The sequence below is a fragment of the Amblyomma maculatum genome, chromosome 3 (genome assembly GCF_055883805.1).
Source record: "Amblyomma maculatum isolate TAMU_Amacu chromosome 3, ASM5588380v1, whole genome shotgun sequence".
NCBI classification, from domain to species: domain Eukaryota; kingdom Metazoa; phylum Arthropoda; class Arachnida; order Ixodida; family Ixodidae; genus Amblyomma; species Amblyomma maculatum.
Window position 1 is genome coordinate 93,474,892 of NC_139346.1, and position 26,684 is coordinate 93,501,575.

General features: G+C 46.5%; 1 protein-coding gene and 1 long non-coding RNA gene across 3 annotated transcripts in view; both read left to right on the forward strand.

Annotated features, from left to right (window-relative positions):
* Gprk1 (G protein-coupled receptor kinase 1) overlaps positions 1 to 26,684 on the forward strand; it is a 144,965-nt gene that overhangs the window by 21,723 nt on the left and 96,558 nt on the right. The window lies entirely within an intron of this gene.
* Positions 20,042 to 25,777, forward strand: LOC146195332 (uncharacterized). Of its 2 annotated transcripts, XR_014705998.1 has the most exons (4): positions 20,042 to 20,502; positions 21,355 to 21,440; positions 21,674 to 21,739; positions 25,437 to 25,777. It is a non-coding gene; the product is annotated as an uncharacterized LOC146195332 (long non-coding RNA). The 2 variants fall into 2 exon arrangements; XR_014705997.1 differs by lacking the exon at positions 20,042 to 20,502 and having other exon boundaries at positions 20,587 to 21,440.

The following is a 26,684-nucleotide window of genomic DNA, read 5'->3' on the forward strand; positions in this document are numbered from 1 at the left end:
AGTAGTAGAAGCTTCATTGGGACATGTATAGGATGGAAATGGAATTGATTGCGTGGAACTCCGATACATGGGAATCGAATCTGGGGCCCGATTGGGTCGGGAGTCAGACATGCATCCTCTAGTCCATTGAAGCGCACTGGTTCAGCGCGAGTACAGCGAGGCCATGTGTGTTTTGTAAATAACAAAAAAAATATTAGAATAAATGTGCATATCTTCCAAGTAATGTGCCAAGAGAAGCCCAGGACTAAGGGGCTCATTATCGCCTTTAATCCCCGTTTTTTATTGTTATTCTTTTAAATTTTCCGCAAGACACTCAAGATCTGTATTTCACTACGCCGAATGATCGTGCCTCGACCAAGCACGTCTGACCCGCGATCCAAGGGTCACAGGTTCTGCTCCCATCTATTTACCACAGTTTCCTTTTCAGCTCAATTAGGTCACTTTACACTTACATGCCTTGCTGACGCTTGTGCAGTCTGTTAATAGGAGCCGCGGCCTGTCGCGTTCAGAGCTGCAGTGGGAAAACAGGTTAATTTCGACACTCGTTTACAAGTTCGTTCAGTTGGCATTTTTCAGTACCTTGAGCCGAGCATTGGAGGGCTCCGGAAATTTCGACCACCTGAGGTTCATTGATAAAAATGAAGTTAGCACAAACGCTTGTCAATCGTCGTGTGTGTTTTCTTTCTTCGTCCAGATGTTAGCGCTAACTTAATCTTTATTATGCAGAACCAACTATATATCCCGGCAACACGCACTTTTAGGGTTCGTTAACGTACACTGGACCACGCAACTTGGCGGGTGATTTACCAGCGCTGGCGTTTGGTTACTCAGTCTCGCCATGGATGAGGTGCGTCAAGGCTTGCAGTGCAGGCTTCAGGTTGGATGTTTCGCCATGCTTTAACAGAGGTTACGCTACTACATTTAAGCGGGATAAACATGTGAAATCTTTTTGTTTGTATTGTGTGTTGTCGTATAGTCGGGTACAGTTCGCAAAGAAAAAAGAAAAAAGTACGATATGCGAGGCTTAACGTCCTGAAGTGCGACACACGCGCTGTGAGAAACGCCGTCTCAGTGGGTGGCTTCGGATTGATTTCTGCATATACATCTGGGGCTTGGGCCTGACGCGCACTGACATCGCGCACCACGCTGCAGCCTCCAACTAGGGTAATGTGGCTCTCGATTACGTATATATTTTTCCGAAAGTCGGCGTTGCTGGAAGCGCTCGAGAAATGGCGCGCACACAGCACGCGTCAGCTGAGGCCGCTTATCGGAGGACGCATCGGAAAGAGGGTTCGCAGCAAACAGCCCACGCTGCTTCCGCGTGCAAAAGCCACGCACACCTTCCTTTATATAGGCGCTCCCTTCCGTTCGGAGGATGCCAGTTTCCGGCCTTTCCACGTTCCAACATTGTCCCCCATCAGATTGTGCTACGTGTACCTAGTGTAATGCCACGAGCAATGAGGGGCAGTTTTTTTTTTTTTTTTCTTCTGCACCGCTTCTGAACGCTTAGAACGGGGGCATTGTGTATGTGAGAGATGTGAAGGACAAGTGGGTCCTTGCCCCGCAACTTGCAAGCGACAAATTAAGCTTTGGGACGCATTGCTTGGAGTATATGTTACTTTCTTGCCTGGAATCATTGTCCAGTCATTATTACATGTACGTTATGTTTGCGATTACAGAGCAAAAAAAAAAAAAAAAATGTTGGTGTCGCTCTTTGTAACACCATATGAGTGCCGTACGAATGTTTTTAGGGCACTTTTTACATATCGTCGCGCGTCGAATTTGGATGCCGCACAGATCCGCACGGATGCCGCGCGTTGGCCGAAAGCTGCTCGCCTGGACGGACGTTCCAGGGCACATGGAAAGCTATTTACTGAAAGTAGAAAACGCGCACGAGCAATATAGGTACCCCATCAGTCCCCTCCGCAACTAAAAAAATATTTTGAGCTAGCTTTATCAGCACCGACCTTATGGGCGATCGAAAATGATGCTCCGCCTCACTCCCGTCCACTTATCCCGCGCCGGCATGCAACAAGAAGAAAACCCTACCGCGTTGCGGGTGTCCAATGAGCGGGCGCGCCAAGCAAGCTCCAGTGACGTCATTGATGAGGTTTGCACGCGGGGATATTGACGCCCAACTCGGTTGCGAGCGGTCGCGAAGAGCGCATTAAAAAAAAAAAAAAAATTGTAAATGATAGGTTCCACAGAAAGCTTTTAAATTTGGCTCGAACGCTGGCAAAAACTACCTCCACAGACTTGCTGCACTATGATATTAATGCGAGGCCCTTCAATTGGTTGCAACCGTACAGAACACGAGCGGCGTCGTCTGTTGCTACGCCTGCTTTATGATCATAGTTCGCGCGACTGTCGTCATTTTTTGGGTAACCAAAGGCACTGGCGTCATCGCGACGTGCACATTTTTCAGTCGCCCTCGCGATTCTCTCCGTCGCCACTATTACGTAGGCTATTATGAGAAGCCATATTTCACGGCTGCGGATTGATTTGCATATCCCGCCAAGAGATCGTTATCGTGCGGTGTCATGGCGATGCAATGTATACGCCCACATATTTGCGTTTCGTGGCTGGGATTCGATCGCGCAACCTCCGGTTAAACAGCTGATCACCGTCATTAGTCAGATCGGGTCCTGTGCAGGAGCATTTACTGCCTTCTTCTTACTCGGGCGGTACTCTTCACCTTCTTGGCGCTTACGCGTAGATCAACGGTGTCCGTTATTAAAAGTCCATCGCATCGCACTTCCGAATGCTTGCACGGTCGTTTTTGGCGTATAGTATCGCGCTCTCGTAGGGATGGCGTTGGCGCCTCCTCCCGCGCGGTTCGGGAATCGATACCGGCGTGGGATCGGCGGCCCGCATGTGCCTGGTGTTTGTCAACCGACCCGTCTTCTCGCACGGTTGAAAGATCCCCGTACCGCGATGACTTTCTGCGGGAAGGAGAGTTCTTTTATCGTTACACCGACTGACTGGAGTCGTCTGAATGGCTGACTGAATTCTTTGAGTTCGGGCGCGTTGTGTTTGTGCGGAGCTCGGAATCGCGTCTGTTCCCTGTGGCCGTTTCGCGGAGGTTAGCGGATGCCACGCTACTATGTATACTAGCGGCAAACGGAAGCAGTTGTCGTGCGTAATGCTGAAACGATTAGCTCGTATTACTTCGTATTTGTCTCTCGAGTTGAGCAGTCCGGTGCGCATTTGGGAATGTCTGTTTCGCTGGGTACATTCGATTTTCCATGTCTTGGACTACTTGCTGACAGGTCTCGGCTTCCGCTGTGACAGGAAGCAGCGTGTGGTCACATGACCTTGCAAGCTTCTTCCATCGTTTGCTTTCAGCAGACGACACCAACCATCGTGTCATCACGACTCAGTTCTTTCGCAGTGACGCCGCACGCACATTAATCTTGGCGTGCGTGTAACACTAAAAATAGATAACAGAGGCACCTGTCAATCGTTGCTTTTCGAACGGAGCGTGACATGCCTGAATGAGAAGCGTTTGACAGAACTCATGTGCAGGGTTGGTTTGCCGTTGCTGCTGGCGAAGTTCCTCCGAGGGCCCAGCTCACTGCATCTCGAAAGCAAACGAAAGCGTTTGAAAATACATTTACAATAGTTGCTCGAGTACACAGCGCTTCGCTTGCGAAGCTTCAGACCTGCGCGCTGAAAAGACTGCGAAACAGGAGAACTTGGCAGCACGAACAAACAATCCGTGTTCGGGGCTCTGGACGCTTCCCTCTGTAGAGAAATCAAGACAGGAAAGCGAAGATGCAAAGCAGGAGCTTGTGTCATTATTTAGCGCACGATATAGTCTGCAGGAACACAAAAAGTACTCGGAATGCGCTTGGAGTCTAACTCAATATGGCCGCTAGCCCAGGAGCTTTAATGGTGGGCGGGGCTTCTGGGCTGCCCGAGGAAAATCGAACATCGGATAGCTGTCAGCAAGCAGTCCCGGAGAGCCCGGGACTGATAATAGAATCTACCCACTGATTGTGTACGTATCAGTCTCTAATCTATCAACTGTGCGGGAGTTTTGGGATTGTGCATAGTTTATTTTGCTTTTCGCAGGCGTCGCCGCAGTATACTAATCTCTAGCTTAAACTTTTGCCCCAATCGGGTCTCCGAATTCGAATGCGTGGGCACTGTGTGAAGTTTCGGAACTGGAGTTACCAGAGTGATGAGCCAGGGATTAGAATAGTAAGAGTAATTTTCTTTTGCAAAGCAGACTTGAAAACAAAGGTCGTACAGAACAGTCTTGAGGCTAGGAGATTCTCGCCACACTATAGCATTTTATTCCAGAAAATCATAATGACCAGCCAATAACAACTGCTCATTTAAGCGTGCGGTTTAGGGGCCTCGCCAGGAGGCTGGCTTTGTGAACGCAATACTGCACTGTTTCCATCACGGCGTCTCCGTTCCTGGAATGCAGCAGCCCATAACCGAAGCCCGTGTTCTGGGAAACGATACGTCTCTTCGTGCTTATCGGGAGTTTTAGAAATTCCGTCTCTTCTCATCCCACTTTCTTTCCCTTACTGCTTATTCCGTGTTTATTCTTTTTCTCCTATTTCCGCTTTTGTTCTGTGAGTTTCAGTGCGCGCTTGCAGCTGCAGGCTCACTTTTATTGGCACGCGTCAAGGTGACGCGAATGAAGGAGAGCTTCCCCAGTGCACTGGGTTGCCGCCACGTTTCATGGGGCAATAACTGCTCCACGGTGCCGCAGTCAGCTCGTTAAAGAAAGAAAAAAAGAAGAAAGAAAAAAAAAAATGTCGCGCGCGTGTATGGCAGCTCATCTCTTCGCAGTCCTCTTTTTCTCTACAGGAAACGATAGTCGCAGGATCACTCGGGCGACGGATTATGCTTAACACCGTCCAAGGTTGTGCAGTGCATGTAGCGCACACACTGGGTTGCCCCTGAGAACTTGTTCGGCTGAATATTTAATCTCGGCGTTCGCCGTTTCTTTCTTACCTTGTTCTCTCTCTCTCTCTCCGTTGACCGTGCCGCGCTGTTCTTCTCTTTCCCCCCTCTCGCCAGTGGTGGGCCCGGGCGGCTTAAAAGTGGCTTATCGCGTCGGCCTGTGATCCGTTGTTGAACGTCCGCGTCTCGTTATGTTGGGGCTATGCATTTCGCGGCGTCCTCTGGTGAAGCTATACTCGGGTGTTCCGCGAGTCGTATCCGAAAGGAATACTTAATGCTGGCTTTCTTTCGGCGCTTTCACATTTTTGTGTGGCAAACGGGAGACACCGTTGTGAAATATCAATAGGTGGATGTGCCATTTGACAACGTTATTCGTACTGCGCTTCTTTGAGCGTTTTTTTTCGAGAGGGGAGACTCGCGCGGCAGCAAAGCTCTTCTCCGAGTTCTTCGAGGACCATAGCTACGTGGCAGAGTGTTAGGAAGTATATTTTCTACAGGCAAAACGTGTCACCGTGATCGCAGTGGGCAACACAAAGACACAAAGAGCGCAGTGTGCAGCATAGTGGCGAAGCGGGGAACTGTCATATTACTACAACTACCACGTGCACGTCATATGTGCCTTATTGCGTATTTGAGCTGGCACTGATACATACGGTACCCTAGCTGTTGTATTCTCACTGCGAGGATTCGGGTTATATGTAATGGACGGGGCCCACCGCGAAGCGAACTGTGTATCGCTGGAATCGATGTAAAGAGCGGCTGTTGGCGTCCGTTCCTCTGCTGGCGGTGTATGTTGTTGGCCTGTCAACTCGAAACGGCGGGTTCGGAAACGGGATGCATTCGGTGCAGTTGCAATCAGCCATCCGGGCCGGAAGGGAGATGCGTGGCGATATTGGTGCTCCCTGTTTCCACTGCAGCAGAAAGCGGAGTCGACACACAAATCGACGCATTGTGTTTAGGGGTTTTCAGGTATAACTTGCGCCCGCCGCGGTGGATCGGTGGTGGTGGATGCACGCGGTGTCGGGGGATCGAACCCAGGGGCGCGTCTCGAAGGTATATGGCGAAAGAACAACGCGAAAACAATCCAGGACGAGGGAACATGCAAATACAGCACGGGCGCAGACTACCAACTGTTATTTTCTAAAATCAAGCACTACAAATACCATACACACTGGAAAATGTGGTATAGGTCACATGATAAAGCAAAGGGGTATAACACATCCAAACCTAAGATCGTCATTTGTGCAATTCAGTAGTTGCAGGTCAGATCGCCCTTTCTTTTATCATGTGGCCTACAACGGGGTTCAGTGTGTATGGTATTCGTAATGCTTGGTTTTAGAAAATAACAGTTGGTAGTCAGCGCCCGTCCTGTGTTTGCTTGTTCCTCTGTCCTCGTTTGTTTTCGCGCTTCTTTCGCCATATAGCCGTGAAGCAACTAGCCCGGCAAAAGTCTTGAAGTCTCCAGGGTGAAACCCGGTTGAAACTGGCGCACTGTAAGACGTCATTGTATGTCTCGAGAGATTAAAAGATAATAAAAATTGCCACTGGCTTACTCAGTTATACCAGGATATATGTAGCCAGAGATATACGTTTTCCTGGCTGAACTTGTGGTCATGTATGTTTAGCAGTGCCAGTCAGATCATCTTCTGTTGGTTCCCGTTGACCGAACTCTTCCATAGGCCCCATCTCGGCGGCTGTGCTCCGTCTTTTACACTCTTCCGGCGGCTGCGTTTAGAAAAACTAGAAAAACTGGCCACCCTGTATACGCAAGGCCTGGTGTCATCGACGGTACCGGAACCATGGAAGAACGCAAACATTACCTTACAGCGTGAGAAAGGGGACGCTAAGGACCTGAAAAATTAGACCAGTCAGCGTACTGTGGGTTATGCATAAGGTATTTACTCAGATAATCGCTAATACAATCAGGACAACCTTAGACTGTAATCAAGCAAACGATCAAGTAGGTTTTCGGAAAAGGTACTCTACTATCGATCGTATCCATACCATCAGCCAGGTGATAGAAAAATGCTCGGGATATAGCCAGCCCTTATATATAGCATTCATTGATTACGAAAAAGCATGCGACTCAGTAGAAACCTCGGCGGTCCTGCAGGCATTGCGAAATCAGGGTGTAGGTGAGCCGTAGTGGCTGCACAGCAACAGTAGTTCTGCATAAAGAAAGTAACAAAATTCCCATAAAGAAAGGTGTTAGGCAAGGAGACACGATCTCCCCAGTACTATCACAGCTTGCTTAGAGGAAGTATTCAGAGACTTGGAATGGGAGCAGTTAGGGATAAGGGTAGACGGAGAATACCTCAGTAATCTGCGATTTGATGATGGCATTGCCTTGCTAAGCAACTCGGGAGATGAACTGCAAATAATGATTGATGACCTAGACAGGAAAAGTAGAAAGGTAGGTTTGAAAATCAATATGCAGAAGACTAAGGTAATGTTCAACAACCTTGGGAAGGAACAGCAGTTTGCATTAGGTAGCAAAGCACTGGAAGTAGTAAGCGAATATGTCTACTTAGGACATGTAGTAACCGCTGAGAAGATTGGGGTGGAGCGCATTTGGCAAGCACTCGCAGATTACGACTAGCAGCTTACCGGTATCGCTCAAGAGGAAAGTATACAACAGCTGCATCTTACCTGTACTCACCTATGGGACTGAAACGTGGAGGCTAACCAAGAGGGTTCTGCTTAAGTTGAGGACAACCCAGAGGTCGATGGAACGAAAAATGGTAGGTGTTACAAATTAAGAGCTAGACAGCGTGCAGAATGGGTCAGATAAATAACTCACGTTACTGATTTTGTAGTGGAAATCAAGAAATGGGCATGGGTAGGACATGTAGTGCGAAGAGAGGACAAGCGATGATCGGTTAGGGTAACAAACTGGATTTCAGGGGAAGGAAAGCGTAGCAGGGGGCGGCAGAAAGTTAGATGGGCGGATGCGGTTTAAGTTCGCAGGAGTCAAGTAGATTCAGCTAGCACAGGACCTCGTTAATTGAAGGAATATGGGAGAGGCTTTCGCCCTGCAGTGGTTATAGTCAAGCTGATTATTATTATTATTATTATTATTATTATTATTATTATTATTATTATTATTATTATTATTATTATTATTATTATTATTATTATTTTATTGCGCTCTGCATCTTGGCGTCTCCGCTTGGCAAGGCGTTCTTTGTTCGCTCCGCTCTCCTCTGAGGTCATGCCAGATGGCGAGGCAGCGATTACTATAGGCAACGGCGCAATTAGGAGCTGTGCGACCACGGCACACCACCGCTACAGCGAAAATGCGACTTTGCGGCCAATGTAGCTCTCGCTGCGAAAAATCCGCGCCCCTCTACGGCTGGGCTTCTCCTTGTTCTTGCTTTTACTCCGTCCATCCGGTCATTCCACGGGGTCTTTCGGCTTCTTACTGTGATTGAAGTGATTACTGCGGCTTTCATTTCCTCATCGCTTTTTGGTATTGCTATTCATTGTGCGCAACCTTGGTGTGTGCTCCTGTGGCGATTTTCAGAAACGACTGCGATCGCTCGACCAAGCCGTCGGTGACACGTGGGTTGCACGCCAGCCGCTGAAACGTGAGCGAACCGCAGGCACGCCTACGCCAGCCCTCGCGTTGGTGAATAGAGAAGGGGCAGCGCTTAATAAGTTTATTTTTCTTTTTTTTTTTTCGTTTCTTTTTTTTTTTTTTCCATGATACCATCGGAAGGGAACCGCCGTAGTGGAATGATTGCTTTGTCAGGAGTAGAGCTCGGAATATCGAGATTGAATGTCGTAATGGACGCGTAGTAATTGAATGAGAGCACAGGGCTCCCGAGAAGACCGCCTCTTGTCCCCGAATCGTTACTTCGCTATTTTCGCCTTCCGTTCTGCCCCGGGAACCCGTGGAAATGCATTTTAAAGCTCATCTCTCCTTTCCCGAGTGAGTTGTTCGTGGAAAGTGTCCTCGTATACAACAGACCATGGTTGATTGAGCAGGACCGGATGGTTAAAGGAGGACGTCCGGAAAGCACGCGTCGATGAAATCATTTCTTTTTAGGCAGATAGCGATAAGGCTAACATGCCGCTATCTCGCACTAGAAAGCTGGCACTCCGTTTACAGGCTACGCATACCGGTCAGAAATGAGTCCAGGGACGAGTGTGCCACGCATTTTGCTCTTCCGAGCTCATGACTAGAAGGTAGATTAGGGCGGCTCATTAAGCAGACAGACGAGTGATGAGACTTCATGGGAAATTTGTTGCCCGGATAGAGCGGTAGGTAGCAGTAGAGCGGGGCTAGCTGGAGGCCAGCATGTGAGGCTTTAGTTGTGCATTGGACGCTGACATGCCGATAATACACGGTGATGATTGGCTGCGTGCTTTGCAGTTTCCAATAACGCACGTCACTCTTGAAATATTGGCTGAGAGGGAAAGGATGGGGGAGAGGTCACGACACGCGCACTGGTATGCCCGGCGCTTTATTATATTATTGTTATTATTATTATTATTATTATTATTATTATTATTATTATTATTATTATTATTATTATTATTATTATTATTATTATTATTATTATTATTGCTGTTGTTGTTGTTGTTTTCAATAGCCGCACGGAACCTTCGTTTGTTCGTGCTTGTAGTCGCGAAACGCGGTTTTATCATTTTCTTTGTAGCGTGAGTAGAGTCGAGAGTCTCGAATGATTGCGGGCAAGCACAACTGCTTCCGTATTATTCCAGACTTTTTAATTATCCCTTAGCTGGTTTATCTCAATCTTCCTGCGCCGGCTTTAAATTGAGCACTGTGGAAAGCAATGGGCATTTTTAGTTGGACGATCAGCGAGCACGTTTGCTGCTATCGCCGCCGCCGAGTTGCTTAATTATTTTGCGGGTGCACGTCAGCCCAATCAAGAGTTTATTTCAGTGCAATACAAGTATCTCCATTTGCTGTCTTCGGCATCGTCAACACCACGTGACATTATCTACTGCGATTGCGCGCTCGGAAATACGCTTGGAAGCGGTACTAGCGCTGGCGTTAGAGACTTTTAGTTTAGCGCTACCGCTTACCGCCTACCGCTACCGCGCATGCGTACTGGCGCTCGCGCGGGAGCGGTAGCGCTAAACTAAAAGTCTGTATTGTGGTTCCGTCGACTTGTGCATAGCCATTTCCCCGGCTGATCGGACATTCTCCAGCCTTGCGAACGAATATGGCTACCGTCGCTCCTAACGTCGCCCCGGGCTTTTTCTGTCCAGCATTACGCTAGCACGCTGCATTGTATTTTACACTTGTTATTACGAGCTACGATTCCTTCCTCTTTATATTGTTTTCTTCTGAGAATTCGGGTTAAACGTCCAGTTCGGTGGAAAACGAGGTGTCGGTGTCGATATGATTCGAAAATGTCGATTGATCGTGAGAGGTCGTGACAGAGTCATGAAGTTACATGAAAATCGCTAAGGTTTAATTATTCCGGCTAACTTAGTTATTCGAGCGTAAGCTCTGTATAGGCATGGCTACATATCAGGCTGCGCCGAAGTGACCGGCACTCACCTCAGCCATGGCGAAACTGAGCAACCAAGCGCCAGCAAAGCAGTTAAGCCTCCCGGTTTGATGTTTTTTTTTTTATGATCTGCATGTTTTTTTTTTTATGATTTGCCTGTGCATGTGTACTGCGTTAGTGCTTAGTTCTTTTTGTGTGTTTTTTTAAATACATGTTTATTGGGTACTGTATGCAGTTGACGTTTTTGTTATACCCTAAATTTTGTATATGCATGCGTACTGCATCAATATTGTTATTCTTTTGTTTTTGTTACTTTGAGAATGACTCTGCTGCTATTTTTATTTTTTTATCTACATTTATATGTTATGTTATATGTATCAACGCCCCCCCCCCCCCCCCACACACACACACACACGTAATGTCAAATGGCGCTGTGGGTAAAATATAAATAAATAATGAAGTCACGTGACCAGTCTACGTTAAAGAACCTGAAGGAGTTGACATTTCCGGAACCCTCCACTACGGTGGCTCTGGGCTCAAGATCAAACGCGCGTGTAAATGACCTTGGGAGCTGCAGTGCGAAGAGTAGAGCTCGCGCCCTAATTACCTTTGTTCATTGAGGACAAACGGGGGCCTTGTGCTATAGCATATTGCTTCACACCGCGTGTAGATTGCAGCACAGCAACGCATAATGAGTGTCGCTAATTACTGGCACTCATTAATTTAGTTCTCTAACGGTCCCGCGTAACACTCTTAAGGTCAGCTTAGATATGTGTCTACCTTTTGGTGATAGCCGCAGCATTGCCAATGCCGAGAAGGTGCGCGCTGTGCTATAGCAGTATCGTGTAGCGGCGACCATATGTTACTTTAAAATTAATCTATATGACGCTGGAGAAAGACTGCTGTATACGATAAAAAATAAAAATTCCGCCGTGTCCGCGTTGATATGTCTGAGACTAGACTACTGCAAGAACCCATTATTTAATGGTCTAGGGCGCTGTCTGCTTGTCAAAGGCAAGTAGGTTATAATAGAACTGTTATAACCACCTTGTTCAAAGGTCGGTGGCGACCGTTGCGACTGTGCTTTCAGTGCTCGATTGCCTTTCAGCCCGGGCTGTTTTTACGTTTTTTGTGAGGTGAGCAATTGGGCGAGGGAAGATAGTTGCAAGAGGAAATGACGAGAAAAGTTTCGAAAGGAATCTGTCGTGGGCGTGAATTCTAAGCGAAAGGGAAAAAACAAAACAAAAAAACATGAGAGGCGTAAAGTGTACCTCGTTGGGCCGTGCTCTTCTCCGCCTACTGCTACTACGCGCCCTTTGTGTCATTCTTCGTTACCGTGTATGCCGTTATGGCTTGTGAGTGCCGGCTTTCATTAACTGATATGCCTACCCGACCCTGTTGTCGCGATTGAAAAACCGTGGGCATGATGGAAGTCGGAGGAAGCGAATTAGAAGCATTAAATGCATCCCTGTATCGAATAAAATAAATAGAATAAAACGCTGTTCAACTTTAGCAGCAACCTCTATGGCGGATGGCTATGTATGGCAAGAAGTTCGTGGATACGTTCGAATGAATGGTGGCGGTGCTGTTATTCCTTTCTCGGCCAGGGCGGTACAAGGAGCGCGCGCATGTATGCAGGGGTGGAAATGCTGCTCCAAACTGCTTTTCCTGCTCCATCCTGCTCCAAAGCACAATATTGCTCCAGAACTGCTCCAAACCGGCTGCCTCAATGTTCTGCCATGAAATTTAGCGGACGGCTGGTTTTGCTCCTGAGTGAACTATTGTATTGCCTGCAAACAACGTGATTCGATGCAGTCTAATTGACAGTGGAAAGGCACATGGGGCAGTGGCATGCTGCGAGCTGTGTGTACACACTCTAGGGGCTGCTTTAGTATACACAATGGTGGCAGTTATAATGCACCTCGCACTGAGCTTAGTACGTATAAAAGTTTAATAAGCTAGAAAAGCATAGAGCATAACAAATTTGCAAGTAAATTAAAAAAAAAGGCTCAGCAAGCGATTGGAGCGAAATAATTACAAAAAGATGTTTTATGCACTTGACATAGCACATTCTCCAAGCCTTACGAAGTGAGAAAACTGAGCGAAACAGTCATGGCGGATACCTCGAGCCGTTAGGAAAGTTGTCTGGCAGCACAGAAAAACTCTCGAGTTGTTCTAAAGGTTCAGCTATATGAAAATAACAGGCACTTCACCATCGCGTCTCTTTGTTAGTACCAAGTGTGTCAAGCCTACATCAGACAAAATCATGCGTTAAGCGTAAGCGGGTGACACCACAAAGATGCCAGTCACTAGAAATGTTATCAAGAGCGTTGCAAAGCCATTGCCAACGTGTTTAAATTAAGGAAGTGCCAGTGTTGCTCAGGTGAAAAAACAGGAGCTACTGGCAGAAGGCTATGAAACAAAATAATCTGGAGCAGGCAAAGGCTACTCTTAAGTGCAGTCTATCTTTCCTGAAGGTACTACTGACCAGTGTCCTGGAATTTTTCAGCATAGGATAAGGATCAAAAAAGGATATGAACGCGGAAACGAGCTGGTCGTTGATGTGAACTCCAAATTTGTGTTCGCATCACTAGTGGTGGTGCTTGAGCAGGTCAAAGGGATAGACCATGTTTCAATCTATCGTGTCAAAATCGTCAGACTTAGTTCGGTTATAACCTATATAAGCAAGCATTTGGTTTGCTGCTAGTCGTTTTAAAATTGTTCGACGGGTCAGTTGTGTTATTTTAAATGCCTGTACATGTTTTGGCTGTTTGTCTTATTGTCTTGCCAGAGATGCAGGTGTAGTCAGCAAAACATTGAACGTTGAATAGAAAGGAATCTAATTGGATATTTTTGTATGTCAGGAACAAAAACTTGCAATCAATAAAAGCTTTTGACCCTAGAAACATGCCCCAAAACATAATTTCAATGCTCTAAACTCTCATTTTGTTGTTCCAAAGCTGCCCCAAATTGGCTTTATTGCTGCTCCCTGAGCTGCTCCAAAATGCCTGCCTCCGCCCATGTGTATGTGGCCGCTCTGTGTTTGGTATACAAGCTGGTAACTGCTCGGAGAGATGACAGCTCGCGTCAGGAGGCGCTGACTGCGAATGCATGTTGAAGCAGTGGCCGGTAACACATGCGTGCGGCAATTTCAAAGTTACCCTCATCGTTGCTCAGCCCTCGAAAGGCGGTGAGTGTTTGGAGAGCGAATAAGTTGAAGCTAGCGCATTCATTCGCGTTGCCTCTACAGATTGTATATTAATGGGACCACACACACGAAAGCAAGGAAATATTTTACGAGAAAAGAAAGAAAGATACTTCGAGTAAGGAATGTGTGCGATCACAAGTGAAGGATACAAGATTATGAAGTGCGAAAAAAAAAAAAAAAAGGTGAACTCATTCTCATCGGGGTGAACGGAGTTTAATATTGAAACGATAGCTTCACTACGCGATGCAAGTCCGAGGTTTCCATGCACGGGAATATGACCTTGAAGTGAGCCAGATGTCAAACCACGAAACTCTTGTGGTGTCGCTATGGCGTCGTACCCTATATGGTAACAAAGTCGGGGTCAACGGTTTGCAAGGACGAAAGTTCAAAGCGATGAACTATGACGTGGTCTAATGGTTCGGCGTCACTTGATAATTGACGTCACACTGGGCTTAACCGAAGCTCAACCGATGTTCAACTCGCGAGCTGGTGGTACGACCGGCCAATGAGTTGGCTTAAACGCATGAGCAGGTATACAGATTATGAGTTATAATTTTCTGAAGACAGCGTCGTGGAAAGATCACATCGGCAGACTAAAATAAATTATCGCGAGGTGTGCGGTTGATAAAGATTGGGGAATGTTATTGGACGAGAAGTGTTACGGCGATGGGATGAACGTTTCGATTTGGCAGTGTTTTTATTCTGATTGTTTAAACTTGACAGCACTTGTACGAGCGCTACCGCGCGCCTGTGCCTTTCAATATACCTCTCCCTCGTGCTTTCGAACTAAAAAAAAAAAAAAAAAAAAAAAAAAAAAATATTGTGGGTCAGCTCTGGTTAACTTTAGTTGAACTGCGAAAGCAACGGCGGAAGCTTCTTTTGCCTGCTACATTATTCTCCTACGTGCAATGCGTGTCGTAGGGGTAACGAGAATGCAAATGGTTGTGGCAGGCTGATTCTGATATCAAAGTCCCATATGAAAGGAGGGACCCGAGATGGCAGATCCTGCCCGTGGTATAGGGGTAACGTGAATTCAAATGTCATGGCAGGCTGATTTTTATTTGAGGAGACCGTAGCTATACGCCTCTTCACGGCGTAGCTGCGGCCACCCGAGGTCTAGCTCGCTTTGGCTGTCGTAGGACTACTGCTTTCGCAAAAAAAAACAAAAAAAAACACGAAAACCGTTTCACTACCTTATCTTGTCCCGGTTGAAAACCCGGTTGCGTCCGCATGTAGGACTACTGCCTTTTCCACCAACTCCAGTCATAGCCTCCTTTATAATAAAGGAGGCTATGCTCCACTCGCCCGGCACGAGCTACGGCCTCGTTATCCCAACAGGTCCCTACTTCTTTTATCTGGTTCACTGGTATATGTCCTTTACCGGGCTCTGGATGGAACCCCTCCGCCATACCTCCGCGGTGGTCGCGTTTCGATTGAGGGGAAATAAATTCTCAGTGCGCCCGTTTGCTGTGCGCTGTCAAAGCAGTGGAACTACGGGTGGTGACGTTTAATTGGCAGCCCCCTATGCCCGTTTAAATCTGCGAATTAGCCTTTCGCTTCTCATTCCATTGTGTGTGTATAGTGGGCTGCACGCTATGATCCGCTCGGTCGGAAAGCTTACCGGTTGAATCCAAAGCATGCCACCGTGGGATTTCATTCAAGCGCGCAGTGCTCTTCGACGAAGCGTGGATGCCATGCGCGCACTCCACGGAGGCGCCGATTGACGCTAGCGCTGTAGTTCGGGAGGATGCTGAGTTGTTTTCCAAACGAAGACAACTTACAAGCGCCCAAGACTACTACGGAGCATGGTACGCAGAAACTATTCGTGGCACTTGCGTAGGTTCTAGCATGCCGCGTATATTTTTTTTCCCCTTTCCACGCTGGCGTCCTTTCCGCACTGTTTCCGGGTGTACTTGCGCTGACGCATTGTTATCGCAGCGGCCCTGTCCGTTCCGTGAGCTTATTCTGTTGTGCTGTTGCTGCCACTGCGGACGGCGGCTGAGAGAGGACCGGGCGAAACGGCGGAAGAACAAAGCGCGCGCGTGACTCGGTTGCCGCTCGGCCTAGTCGCAACTATGAGCGCATCACAAAAGCAGTAAAGCCTTGGGAAAACGCCGCCGGGTCTGCGTACTATGCGGATCCCGTAGGCCAAAGCCTGGATGTTATGCACTGTATACAGTAATGCAGCTTTTCGGCCGACCATCGTACAGGAGTAGAGTTCACTCGTCCGCCTCTCGCCCGCCGTAGTGGCCGAGTCATTCTGCTCCTGGTGGCGGGATCGGATCCCAAGCGCTGCGATCTTGTTGCCTCGTGTCTCTGGAGGGAAGGAAAGGAGCGGTAACCTAAGATTTCACTTTACCTCGTCCACGCCTCTTTCGTTTAGCCCCCATCGAAACGGAGAGGCGTCAGTGTCCTATGCGATGTCGGTGCACGTTAAAAATCGCAAGGTGGTCGGAATTACTCCGTAGCCTTCCACTACGGCTTCTCTTTCTTTCTTTCTTTCTTTCTTTCTTTCTTTCTTTCTTTCTTTCTTTCTTTCTTTCTTTCTTTCTTTCTTTCTTTCAAGTGTGAGATACTTTCTTGCCTGTAAACCGATTTATTTAACAAATATTCCTTCCTTGCGAGAAGGAGAAAGGATTGAGGGTTGCTGGGTCGAGAAGAAAGGCAAAAGACGCTCGTTTTCTGTGCGAGTCAGCGCCTGTTTACCCGGAACTCTCGCACTATGCCGTCTGGGGCGAAGGCGTGGCGTTCTCTTTCGTTGCTGCAGTTGAGTGGTTCACCGGTGCAATGGCCCTTCTGTGAAAAACGGCTTTTTGTGTGTCCGCATAACTGTGAGAACTGAACTATCTTTTTTTTTTTAAATTTCATTAGGCGAGGAAATTGCTCGAATAATAATTTAAAAGCAGTGATACTTGTGGTATGACGTCCGTGTGCTGTGCGATGTCGATGCAGGTTAAAGATTCCCAGGTGGTTGACATTTCCGGAATGCTCCACTACGGCGTCATTGCCTGAGTCGCTCCAAAACGAACCAAACCAAACCAAGCCAAATCTCCGCTGCTGTCGGGTATTACGCCTGTTTTGGAGCGGGCGCTCTATGGGTTGGCCAAGGTCACCGGGTGGTACAATTTGGCCTTGAAAGCAACAGTTTGGTTTAGTGTTAAGTAGGCCGCTTAACATTGCTTGGACCAATTACCCCATCGATTGGTAATCACCTTTGTTCCTTGGTCTTTGACATGCGTGGAGGCAACAGCAAACGTAACCAAGCAAAACAGTGCTCTTATTGGGCATCTAAGTTTAGAATAGTTAAGCCTCAACAATTTCTTTTTTATTGCACTTTGTGGTGCTTCCTCGTCCTCATCCATGCTTTCCTTGGTTTTTAAGGTTGTTTGCTTGTTTTGTGTATGCGCGTCGGAGTGAAAGTATCTTATTCAGATAACACTGTTACAGTTGCCAAGCGGGGAGACTAAAGCCTGACAAGGAGCCAGCCACCCGTTATTCCTCTCTGTCAGGAGCGCTAGGTATTCTGCCCATAAAACATAGGCGAAGCGAAAATGCACACTGTTCAGTTTACATTGTGGTTTTTCATAATGAACACCTTTCTGTATACTGTCAAATACATTAAAACAACAACAAAATATAGAGTGATTGATTATGCCTGAAGTGTTAGCAGGTACACAGTGATGTTTTTGGATTGCTCTCAATTCCTCGATGTCTCAATAGTGTGCGAACCATAGAGCAGTCGTGGTCTAAAAGCTGCAAATTTCGTAAGTTAGTATCTGGGTGCCATTGCTTCTGCGTATTTTTTATTAGAACTTGTGCACTGTAGCTGTACACTTTCGGAATGTATAAAACTCGCTATATAGGACCGGAATGTGCCCCGCTCGTTCGCCCTGTCCTCGTAGATCTTCTCGACGCGCGTCGAACACAGCGCAAACACGCGGGCACGCCTCCTCTCCAAACGATCCGTCATATGTATTGAAGCAGTATCAGCGGCACAGCTGCGCGGACACGCGGGATTGGAGTTGTGTGGCCGTTCACCATTACGCGAGTGTCGTCACTTTCGAATACTGATGCGCGCTGTTGCTACGCGACTACTGATACAGCGCTGCTCACGCTATACTTGATCGAGTGCGGTGGTGGTGAGGGAACCTCCACACGCTCGTACGTTCCTGCGCCGTATAGTGGAGAGTATAGTACTCGCTACGACTCTTTTGAATCTTTGCAGCTTTACGAGGAGAAATGGCGCTGTTGGTCGCTTAAACGACCTTTCACTGAATGTGTGTGGGCTCCGAGGACAAAGATGGCCGTGTAGCATTTATTGCTGGCGACTGATTACCCAGAATTTGTGTGTGTGTGTGTGCGTGCGTGCGTGCGCGCGCGCGCGTGTGTGTGTGTGTGTGTGTGTGTGTGTGTGTGTGTGTGTGTGTGTGTGTGTGTGTGTGTGTGTGTGTGTGTGTGTGTGTGTGTGTGTGTGTGTGTGTGTGTGTGTGTGTGTGTGTGTGTGTGTGTGTGTGTGTGTGTGTGTGTGTGTGTGTTTTAGTCGCCGAATCCGTGCTGCTTGTTTCATGTCTCGAAGGCTGATTCGAGACTAATTAGTTTGCCGAACTTGGCAAGGTGGCAATGGCTTCGAGCCGTCGATTCGCCCACTTTCGGAATGCGATGCGAACAAGCAGGGAATCTGTTGGTGAATCGATCGCGGGGCCAATGTGTCTTTGGCGAGTTCTGTAAATTGGATTGTCCTTGACTCAGTACAATTTTCAAGACTGTGACTACAACATGCAGCGTAAGATGGATTATAAGTATACTGGGTTAGTCAAGCTGAGCACCGAGCAGGCGAAGCAATAGCAGTGCCGCTGAAGATAACGTACAGAAGGTCTTCACAATTGCCCCCGGAGGAGCCACCCTGGTGGCAGCATCATAATCGCACGCGCGGTGTGCTGCGATGAATAGGCGAGAGGTGCGGTGATTATACTCCGAGCATGCGCACTCGCGCTCCGCTAATTACTCTATTTCCGTAACAGATAGTGTGCCCCCATTTTAAAGCTCTCCAATAAGGCTTAAGGCGCTGGACGCGAACGATCTCGCGTCCGCTGGACGTTACAAGAATGTTCTTCGTCTTTACGGAATGCTTAAAAGCAATTCACAAATCCCCGCTTGGCATAACCGTGACATTTGTGTCTTGCATCCACTAAGCTCAGCACGCACCCATTGACGACATCATCCACGTGGTCCACCAGCATCATTATAAAGCTGCAATGATCAGAAGCAATCGCCGAAATAGATGGCGTTCCGCTGTCGAGGCCTCGGGTTCGATTCGGTTGTTGTCCGGATCGCGGCGGCTTGCACTTCCACGGGGGAGGTTCGAGATTGCGATGTGCGGTGAAGAAGCGCAAAAGAGTGGTCGAAATCAGTGCGGATCTTGCCGATCGCGTATCTTGTGAAGCACGCCGAGCGCCATATTGGAGTGTAGTTATGGGTAGTATTGCGTAGTTATGGGTGATGATTATTACGAGCCGATTTTTCGATTTCCGTATTGCAGCACGCTCATTGCTAGTCTTCCGATTGGAGTCGGCTTATTCGGCACTCTTCGGGCGGGCATGCGTACACATGGCTGTTTTTTTTTTTTTTTTTTTTCCGAAAAAAAAAATTACGGTACGCAGTCTCGAGACGACAAAGATGTTGTGCTGGTGTAGTGAACTACGAGGACGCTGAAGCTATAGGCTCTGTTTGTCCTGCGAGTGTGTTCTTGACGGCGAACTGTTGCGGCAGTGTTCTGTTCCTGCCCACGCCCCTGCCCGCTTCTTCTTCCTCGTCCCAGACAACATTAAGTTTCTCCAAGTTGTTTTATTCCGAGCGCGCATATCAACCATAATTAATTGACTTGGAATTTCGAATGACTGCGGTGCTTGCTCGCGCTCTCAGTCCGATCAGGTGAACTTATCAAGAGCCGAGCTTCGTAGCTAGTATGCGGCATTTCCGTTCAAAAAGAAAAAAGAAAGGAACATCTGTACGGTTTTTATGACGGGGCGATCCTTATTCGCGGACACGAAATCACGGCTTATAATTGCGTGCCGCTTCCCGGCGTGTCGTAATCGCGGCCTTCGGCGTAAATGAGATGAACCGACTGGTTTAACTCGATCCCAGTGAGTGAAAAGGCTCCTTCTTGCTTAAGTACAGGCGCGACGGATAATGCTTTGCGGGTAATATGGTCGGCTCGAGTTCTCCACGGCCTTCGTCTTACCTGCCCACGCAGCTTCGCTTCAACGCACAGAGGTTGGTATCCGGAAGTGTATTCGCAGAGGGAGACACGATAGTAGAGAGATTTAGCTTACCGGAGACGTATTACGTCTCCCGGAGACGTACAGACGTAGACGTACCGGACGCCTACTGCGCATGCGTGAAAACTGCCGATACGTACAGGCGCTGGAGACGTACTCCGGAGACGTATGCCGCGTGACGTCCAGCTTGCCGTAATCTCTCGAGATCTCACGAGATTTCAGCAGCCATGGAGCCAAGCCGCCAAGCTAAGCCAAGCGCCGATGGGATGGTGCTACGAGTGCTTGTAGAGTGCTGCTGTGCGCAACGGGCCACATAGTTTTCCCGTTTTCACATTGGCGTCATCAAATGCTGTAATACCCTTGCCCCGGCCGTGCCAAAAAAACATCATGCGCAAGCGTTTCAGTGCGGGGGACGACCAGCAAGTAGCTCGAGATCGCCACCATCCTGTACATACACTGTACAGCGCAGGGAGAAGGCGCCGTCGAAAGAAGTTGCAACGATTTCTAGGGATCTGCCGACGGCGAACGAGCGCTCGCTCCGCTGCGCAATGAAGGCGTTCGCAAAGGCCTTTGCAAGCCAGCCAGCGTCAGAAAAAAAAAAAAAATGATTCTGGTAAGTCACTACCCACTACCTTCTCTGTTCAGACGATCTGACTGGACAGCGGACTGTCCGAGCGGAACAATTATCATATGTGACGAAAACGGCACTTTCGAGTAGCTCGGAATGGCAGTGACTCGGCGCCTGCCGATCGCGTGCGCTCCGAGTAGGAGTGGTGGTGGATGATGCTTTCCCACGATACATACGACCCGCCCGTCTGTACACCGCCTAGTCGATTGCTGGGGAATAGCAGCGCAAAGTAAAAAGCCACTTACGTTGTGCGAATTAGATACATGATATTTCAGCATTTTTGCTAAGCATGGCTCGAGTTGCATAATTAATACACGTCGTGTAGCTGCTTTTGTTTACCTGTGCATGTAAATGTGCACAGCCACCAGGAGCCACAATAAATAAAAATTGTTTGCAAGATGATTTACTTTATCTTCTCAGACAATTGTCTGGCACCATTAGCTAACAGCACATGCTGAATGCAGTGCCAAAGCCAAATATTGCAAGAGGTCATTTAATTTTTTTTTTTTTGCTCCAAGCTTATGAACTTGTGTCCCTGTGTCAGCACGTGAAATGAAGTATTTTATGCTGTTGGACAAAACATTCAGGCACTGGAAGTCTTATTAGCATTTACAAGTCGCAGAGGCTGAACTGGTTTGCTCATTGTGTTATAAAAACACCTGAAAATTAAAAAAGGATCCTTGTTAAGGACCATTGCATTGAATGAAGGCAACAGTGTCTGCGTCGTGGCACTTTTCTAGTGTCCTGGCGCAACTTTCAGCTGCACAATTAGATCCTGTATTATGTTGGCAAGTTAATTACCAATCATCTGTGTCTCATATGGTTATTCCCTTTCAGATGAAAATGAGCCTGCAAGTGCCTGAATGACATGGTGCCCAGAGAGACTCATGATGATGAAAGCAATCATGACAACTCCCGGAATAGTAAGCGACAACACTTCTTATATTACTTTCTTCAATGTTCTTGTTGAACATGTTACAGCTATTTACAAAGCACTGCAATGTTCAGTCTTGATTCTCTTACTGCAGTGTACAAAGTGTAGCCAGAGTGCTAAAGTAAGCTCGTGCATGTTGTTATGCACCGGAAAACAGCCCAAGATCTCATGGCTGCAGAAATAATTATTTCTTTCATTTGTTTGCTTGCTTCCATGGCATAGCCACAAGTCTGCACAGTGTGGAGCCGCTGCCGTCAACACCAAGCCTGCAGTCAGTGCCCTTGAGGGGTGAGGACATATTTACGTTATTTTGAGCAGCACCAATTTGTAAAAAGTTTTATTTATCTCAATGCCTTAACAACTTACTATAGTTTAAAAGTCAAGACTGCTTAGTACAACTGCACTAGAACCTAGTTGTTAGCTTTTGCATTCATGCCAAAACTATGCATGGACCAGCAGCAGCAACAGTGCATTATACAAAATGCAATGGCCTATGAAAGCAGCGATAAATGAAATAAATGAGTAGGAAAACAAATTATTCACAAGTTTTCATGTTCATGGTGCACACTCACGAGACCATCGCAATGCTTTGTGTATTGTTATGCTTGTCTCACTGTTTTGAACCTACACTCCATTTGGTGGCATGACTGAGTCTTCGGTTTGAGAGAAGAATGACATTTCGAAGATGAGAGAACAAAAACAATGAAATTTGATTGCACTTCTGCAGACTTATGTACATACTTCAAAGGTCTTAACAGCAAAAGGTCAAAAGCAAGTTCATAGCAATGATAGACTATTGAGCCTCTTGCCCAGGGCCAGTATTGTTTTTTTTTTTACTCGACAAGAAACCTTTAAACAATCAATCCAGCCCTCTCACAGAACTTTGGCCAAAAAAGCACGGCACATCTCTTCGGGTCAGTCAGCCAGTCAATCAAACAGTATTGGTAAGCAATGTTCCTGCAGTCATACCTTGGGAACAGGCGAGGAGACATAGAAACTTCCTTTTTCACTTCGATAGCGTTGCAATAGTCAAACAAGGAGTCTGTCTGCCAGAAAAACACAGGGCATGTCTGATGTCACATACAGCGGATCAAAACAGCATCTGTAGAACTCAACTCCTAATGGATCAGTGTAATGGTTTTATGGCCATGTCCCTTCTCCCAAACAGCCACCGTATCTTCCTGTGCGGTGTGGCCTCAGGCACCCCTCTCCAGAATGTATTCATCATCGGGCAAAGCGTGGGAAGTTCCCACATGCTTTTTCTTTTTGCGGCTTCACACTTTTGTGTGATGTTTGCCTGGACGTGTGATGCATTTCCAGCTCTTAGGTCATTGCAGCATGCTGCTGTGCATGTGCATAATCAACGCAAAAGCTCAGAAGTAATATTTTATAGAAACATTTCTACCGCAATTACCCATTTGGTGAATTTTGTTTATCCTCAAGAAAAGGATGGCAAAATTCTATTATTGTTTACTCCACCCTCCACTGTGGTCTTAATGCATTGGTTGATGTGAAAAAATGATTCAATTTGTTTTCAATGTGCATCAGAAGCAGCGTTCACTGACATAGAATAACATCAAATACCATGGAAAATCTTTTGCATATGCCAGCAACAGGCAAGTCCCAGTATAGATTGCTGTTGAACGTGACACTTAGTATTCTCTGCGAGCCTACAATTGTAATGTTCCGGCTCTCATTGCTGACAGCACGATTAAAAAAAAATTTTTTTTCTGGAAAAATAATCAGCGTTGTCTTTGAACAATTTATATTAAGTTTGTTTGATTGAAACCACAACAATAATGTTAACAGGAAGGCTTTGCTTTGCTTTGTCAACGTGTCTGCATCAGTGCCCGTCATAATAGAACAGTCATCTGCATGTGGTGGTGGCAAAACTAGTAAATATCCAACAGGTGCAAGATAGGTGTCAACTTATCCGCTAAGATGACGGCCTGGAGTCCTTGGACATGGGTGACGTCAGCTAGTCGGATTAGACCTAGCAGAGTTTCAGGGCGTGAGCTCGACAGTAGTTTCCCAAAATTATGTTTTGTCTCTCGATTTATATTTTAGATTTCTGGACATGCCCATATCATATGTACCAGATCCACCCTATATATGTACGACAAATTTAATGGATATGTCAATGTGGGCAATGTCTTTGATGAACACTTTCAACAACAGTGGCCAAAGCAGGCTTCCTTGTGAAACACTGTTAGTGACTGTTAGATCGTTCAAATGGTGATTACTCAGGCATGCTATTTGTGTTTATTCTCCTCTCCTTCGGGGGCAAGTGCCAAAGGATATACCCTACAACCTGTGTGCAATTCTGTTCACAACTATATAATCACACCAGGTAGATTGCTACAATGAGAATTCACTGCCTTTTCTTTTCCTTTCTTTTTTTTCATGAAATTCTAGTTTAAGATTCGTAATTATCAAAATACCCAATTGCTTGTCCATGAACCTTTTGTACTTGCTATATACCATGGCCTATTCCCCGCCGTGGGTATGTGCCATTACCACTAAAGACAGTCATCAATGGGTCTGATACATAGGTCAGGGGTGGAAGCAGGCTCAAGCATTTTGGAGCAGCTTTGGGAGCAGCGAGACAAGAGTTTTGGAGCAATGAGACAAGAGTTTTGGAGCAGGTTCCTAAGGTCAAATGCCTCTGATAATTGTAGTAATTGTTTTTCTCTTTCTGACAGAAAAAGATGAGCTCTTCCTTTTTATGCAAGTTCAATGCCTCTCCAACTTCGCACTCATTTCTGACAAGACAACGGCCAACAACTTGAAACAGACTAGCAGCAAACAAAATGCTTGCTGGTGTACTTTATAACTGAACACCTAGTGTGACCTTGTGACCTAACGCATTTGCTAGTTTACCACTTCAATGCACTCAAGCAATGCCACTAATTTGGAACTCAGATTAATGGACATGACATTTCTGCTCTCTATCTTGTGCATATCCCTTTTTGATCCTATGCCTGTGCTGATAAATTCCTGAGCAGTGGTCAGTAGTGCCTTCAGGAAATGTAGATGGCACTGAAGGGTAGCCTTTTCATCCTTCAGCATTTTTACTTCACTACCTCCTTCCAATAGTTTTATCATTCTTTGCTTGAGCAATGCTGGGGCTCATTTTTTAAATCTTGGCAATAGGCCCTGTATGGCTTTCCAACACTCTTGAGACGCTTCCTAGTGAGTGACATCTTTGGAGTACCAACCCGTAACGATTCAAGTATGATTTTGTCTGCCGTAGGCCCAACAAGCTTGTTACTGAAAAAGAGGCTCGATAGGTGCCTGCTTGTTCTTAGACCACAACCATTAGAATAACTCATGTGGTTTTTCCAGTCGGACAAGTTTCCTTCCGAACGACTCACGGTAGTTTGCGCCTATCTGCTTCGCTTGCTGCTCTTGCTTCTCCCTCCACCGGCGATTCAAAAGGCTGAGAGGAGGTGCTACGTCACATGCACAGTGCATTTTTTTTGCAATTATCTCCAATCGCCAGTGACTCATATTAAATTTACTTGCAAACAAATATTTATTATGCCACATGCTTCCTTCCCTTACAAAAGTTTCGTTTGTATTAAGCCCAGTGCTAGATGCGTTATATCTTTGCCACTGGTGCAAAGACATTGTTTGCGTGTTGCACTAAATTTGATGGTAGAACATTAAAACAGCCAATTTGGAGCAGTTTTGGAGCAATACTGCATTTTGGAGCAGGATAGAGCAGGAAAAGCAGTTTGGGAGCAGAATGGAGCAAATGGAGTGGCAATTCCACCCCCGATAGGTGCATTCACAAGAGGAGACTGCTGCACTTCTGTGCCATGATATAGGGGTATGCCATATGCCCAGACATTTCACGAATAATCATGTGCGTAGTTATTCACTGCAATACAAGCTGGAGAGCAATATTAAACAACCTCCAGCTTTCTCATAACAGCTTTAATTTTACAGTAATTTCTGTGAACACTGCACCTTTTCATTCCAGGAAGGTAGAAGAATACAACACGGATGTTTTATGCAGCACATGGTGACGAACACTGCCCCGTGTGAAGATGGACATGTGGAGATCAGCTGGTGAAATCTTAGCAATCAGTTGACAAGATGCTGATTGCGCTGATGAAAGAATGAAAGTTATTTATGTTGGCACTATATCACATTGCATATAGCACCAGTTTATTTTCTCCAAAACTCTCTCGACCATGTTCACTTTGTCAAATAAATCCCAAATACATTTTTGCAACACAAATGCTGTCGGTGTGTTTCTGTTCTTGCATTTTATGGTGCATAAGTAGCTAAGGCTACAGTTTTGCAAATACAGGTCCAAAATTATCTGCAAATTTTAAATTGCATATTTTAAGAAATATTTGCATTGTGAGAATTGTAAACATATGCAATGACTCGAAAAAAAAAGATATGTGCGCAACCTCTCTCAAGTGAGCCTCAGCTACAACGTTGAAAACACTGTTAGTGGCCTGTGGTCACCACTTCACCAAAAGAAATTCAAAATGTCCCGTCACATAGTGGTAATTGCTAAAAACATATCATAGGTCAGTGTTTCTCAAATAAGGGCTCACGAAGTGATTTTCAGGGTCCACGAAACCCACAGCTGCAAAAAAAAAGAAAGATATGCGTGATAGCTTTGGCCTGACTACACACAGTTTTGCAGGGTTAAAATCTAGAAGATTCAAAGGAGACTTTAGTTTATGAAAAAAAAAAAAAAAAAGAAGAGTGCGGAAACAGAGGGAGAGGGCATCTGCGGCATTCATTGATGCCAACGTTGGTAAAACTCGAGCTCTGGCTGCACTACTGGATGGGGCTACAATGCAAAGCGTCTCGGGCATGATGACAACATGACAGCTCAATGAGAGTACAATTAATTCAGTAGTGTACAGAAAACTCTGAATAATGACTCTAGCAGTACATGCGATCAATAATTATATGAGCTGTGAATTAGCGGCATGAAGTGAAAAACCATAAAATGGCATCATCACTTTTTGCATCTGGTAGCACAGGTTCTCACTGAAGCCGTCAGACGGCCTGACGAAGACAAGCTGTGGTGGTTCGCCACCTCGTTCGCCAAAGCAGATGGCACTTCACACATACAGACACTTTTATAACTCAGATGCCACCTTTCCTTAATCTAGACAATACACAAATGCATACACAACCGTTCGGGTGAAACACTAGAGACGGCCCACGTGGCACAACTCATGTACAGCGTTCAGACTGGTGG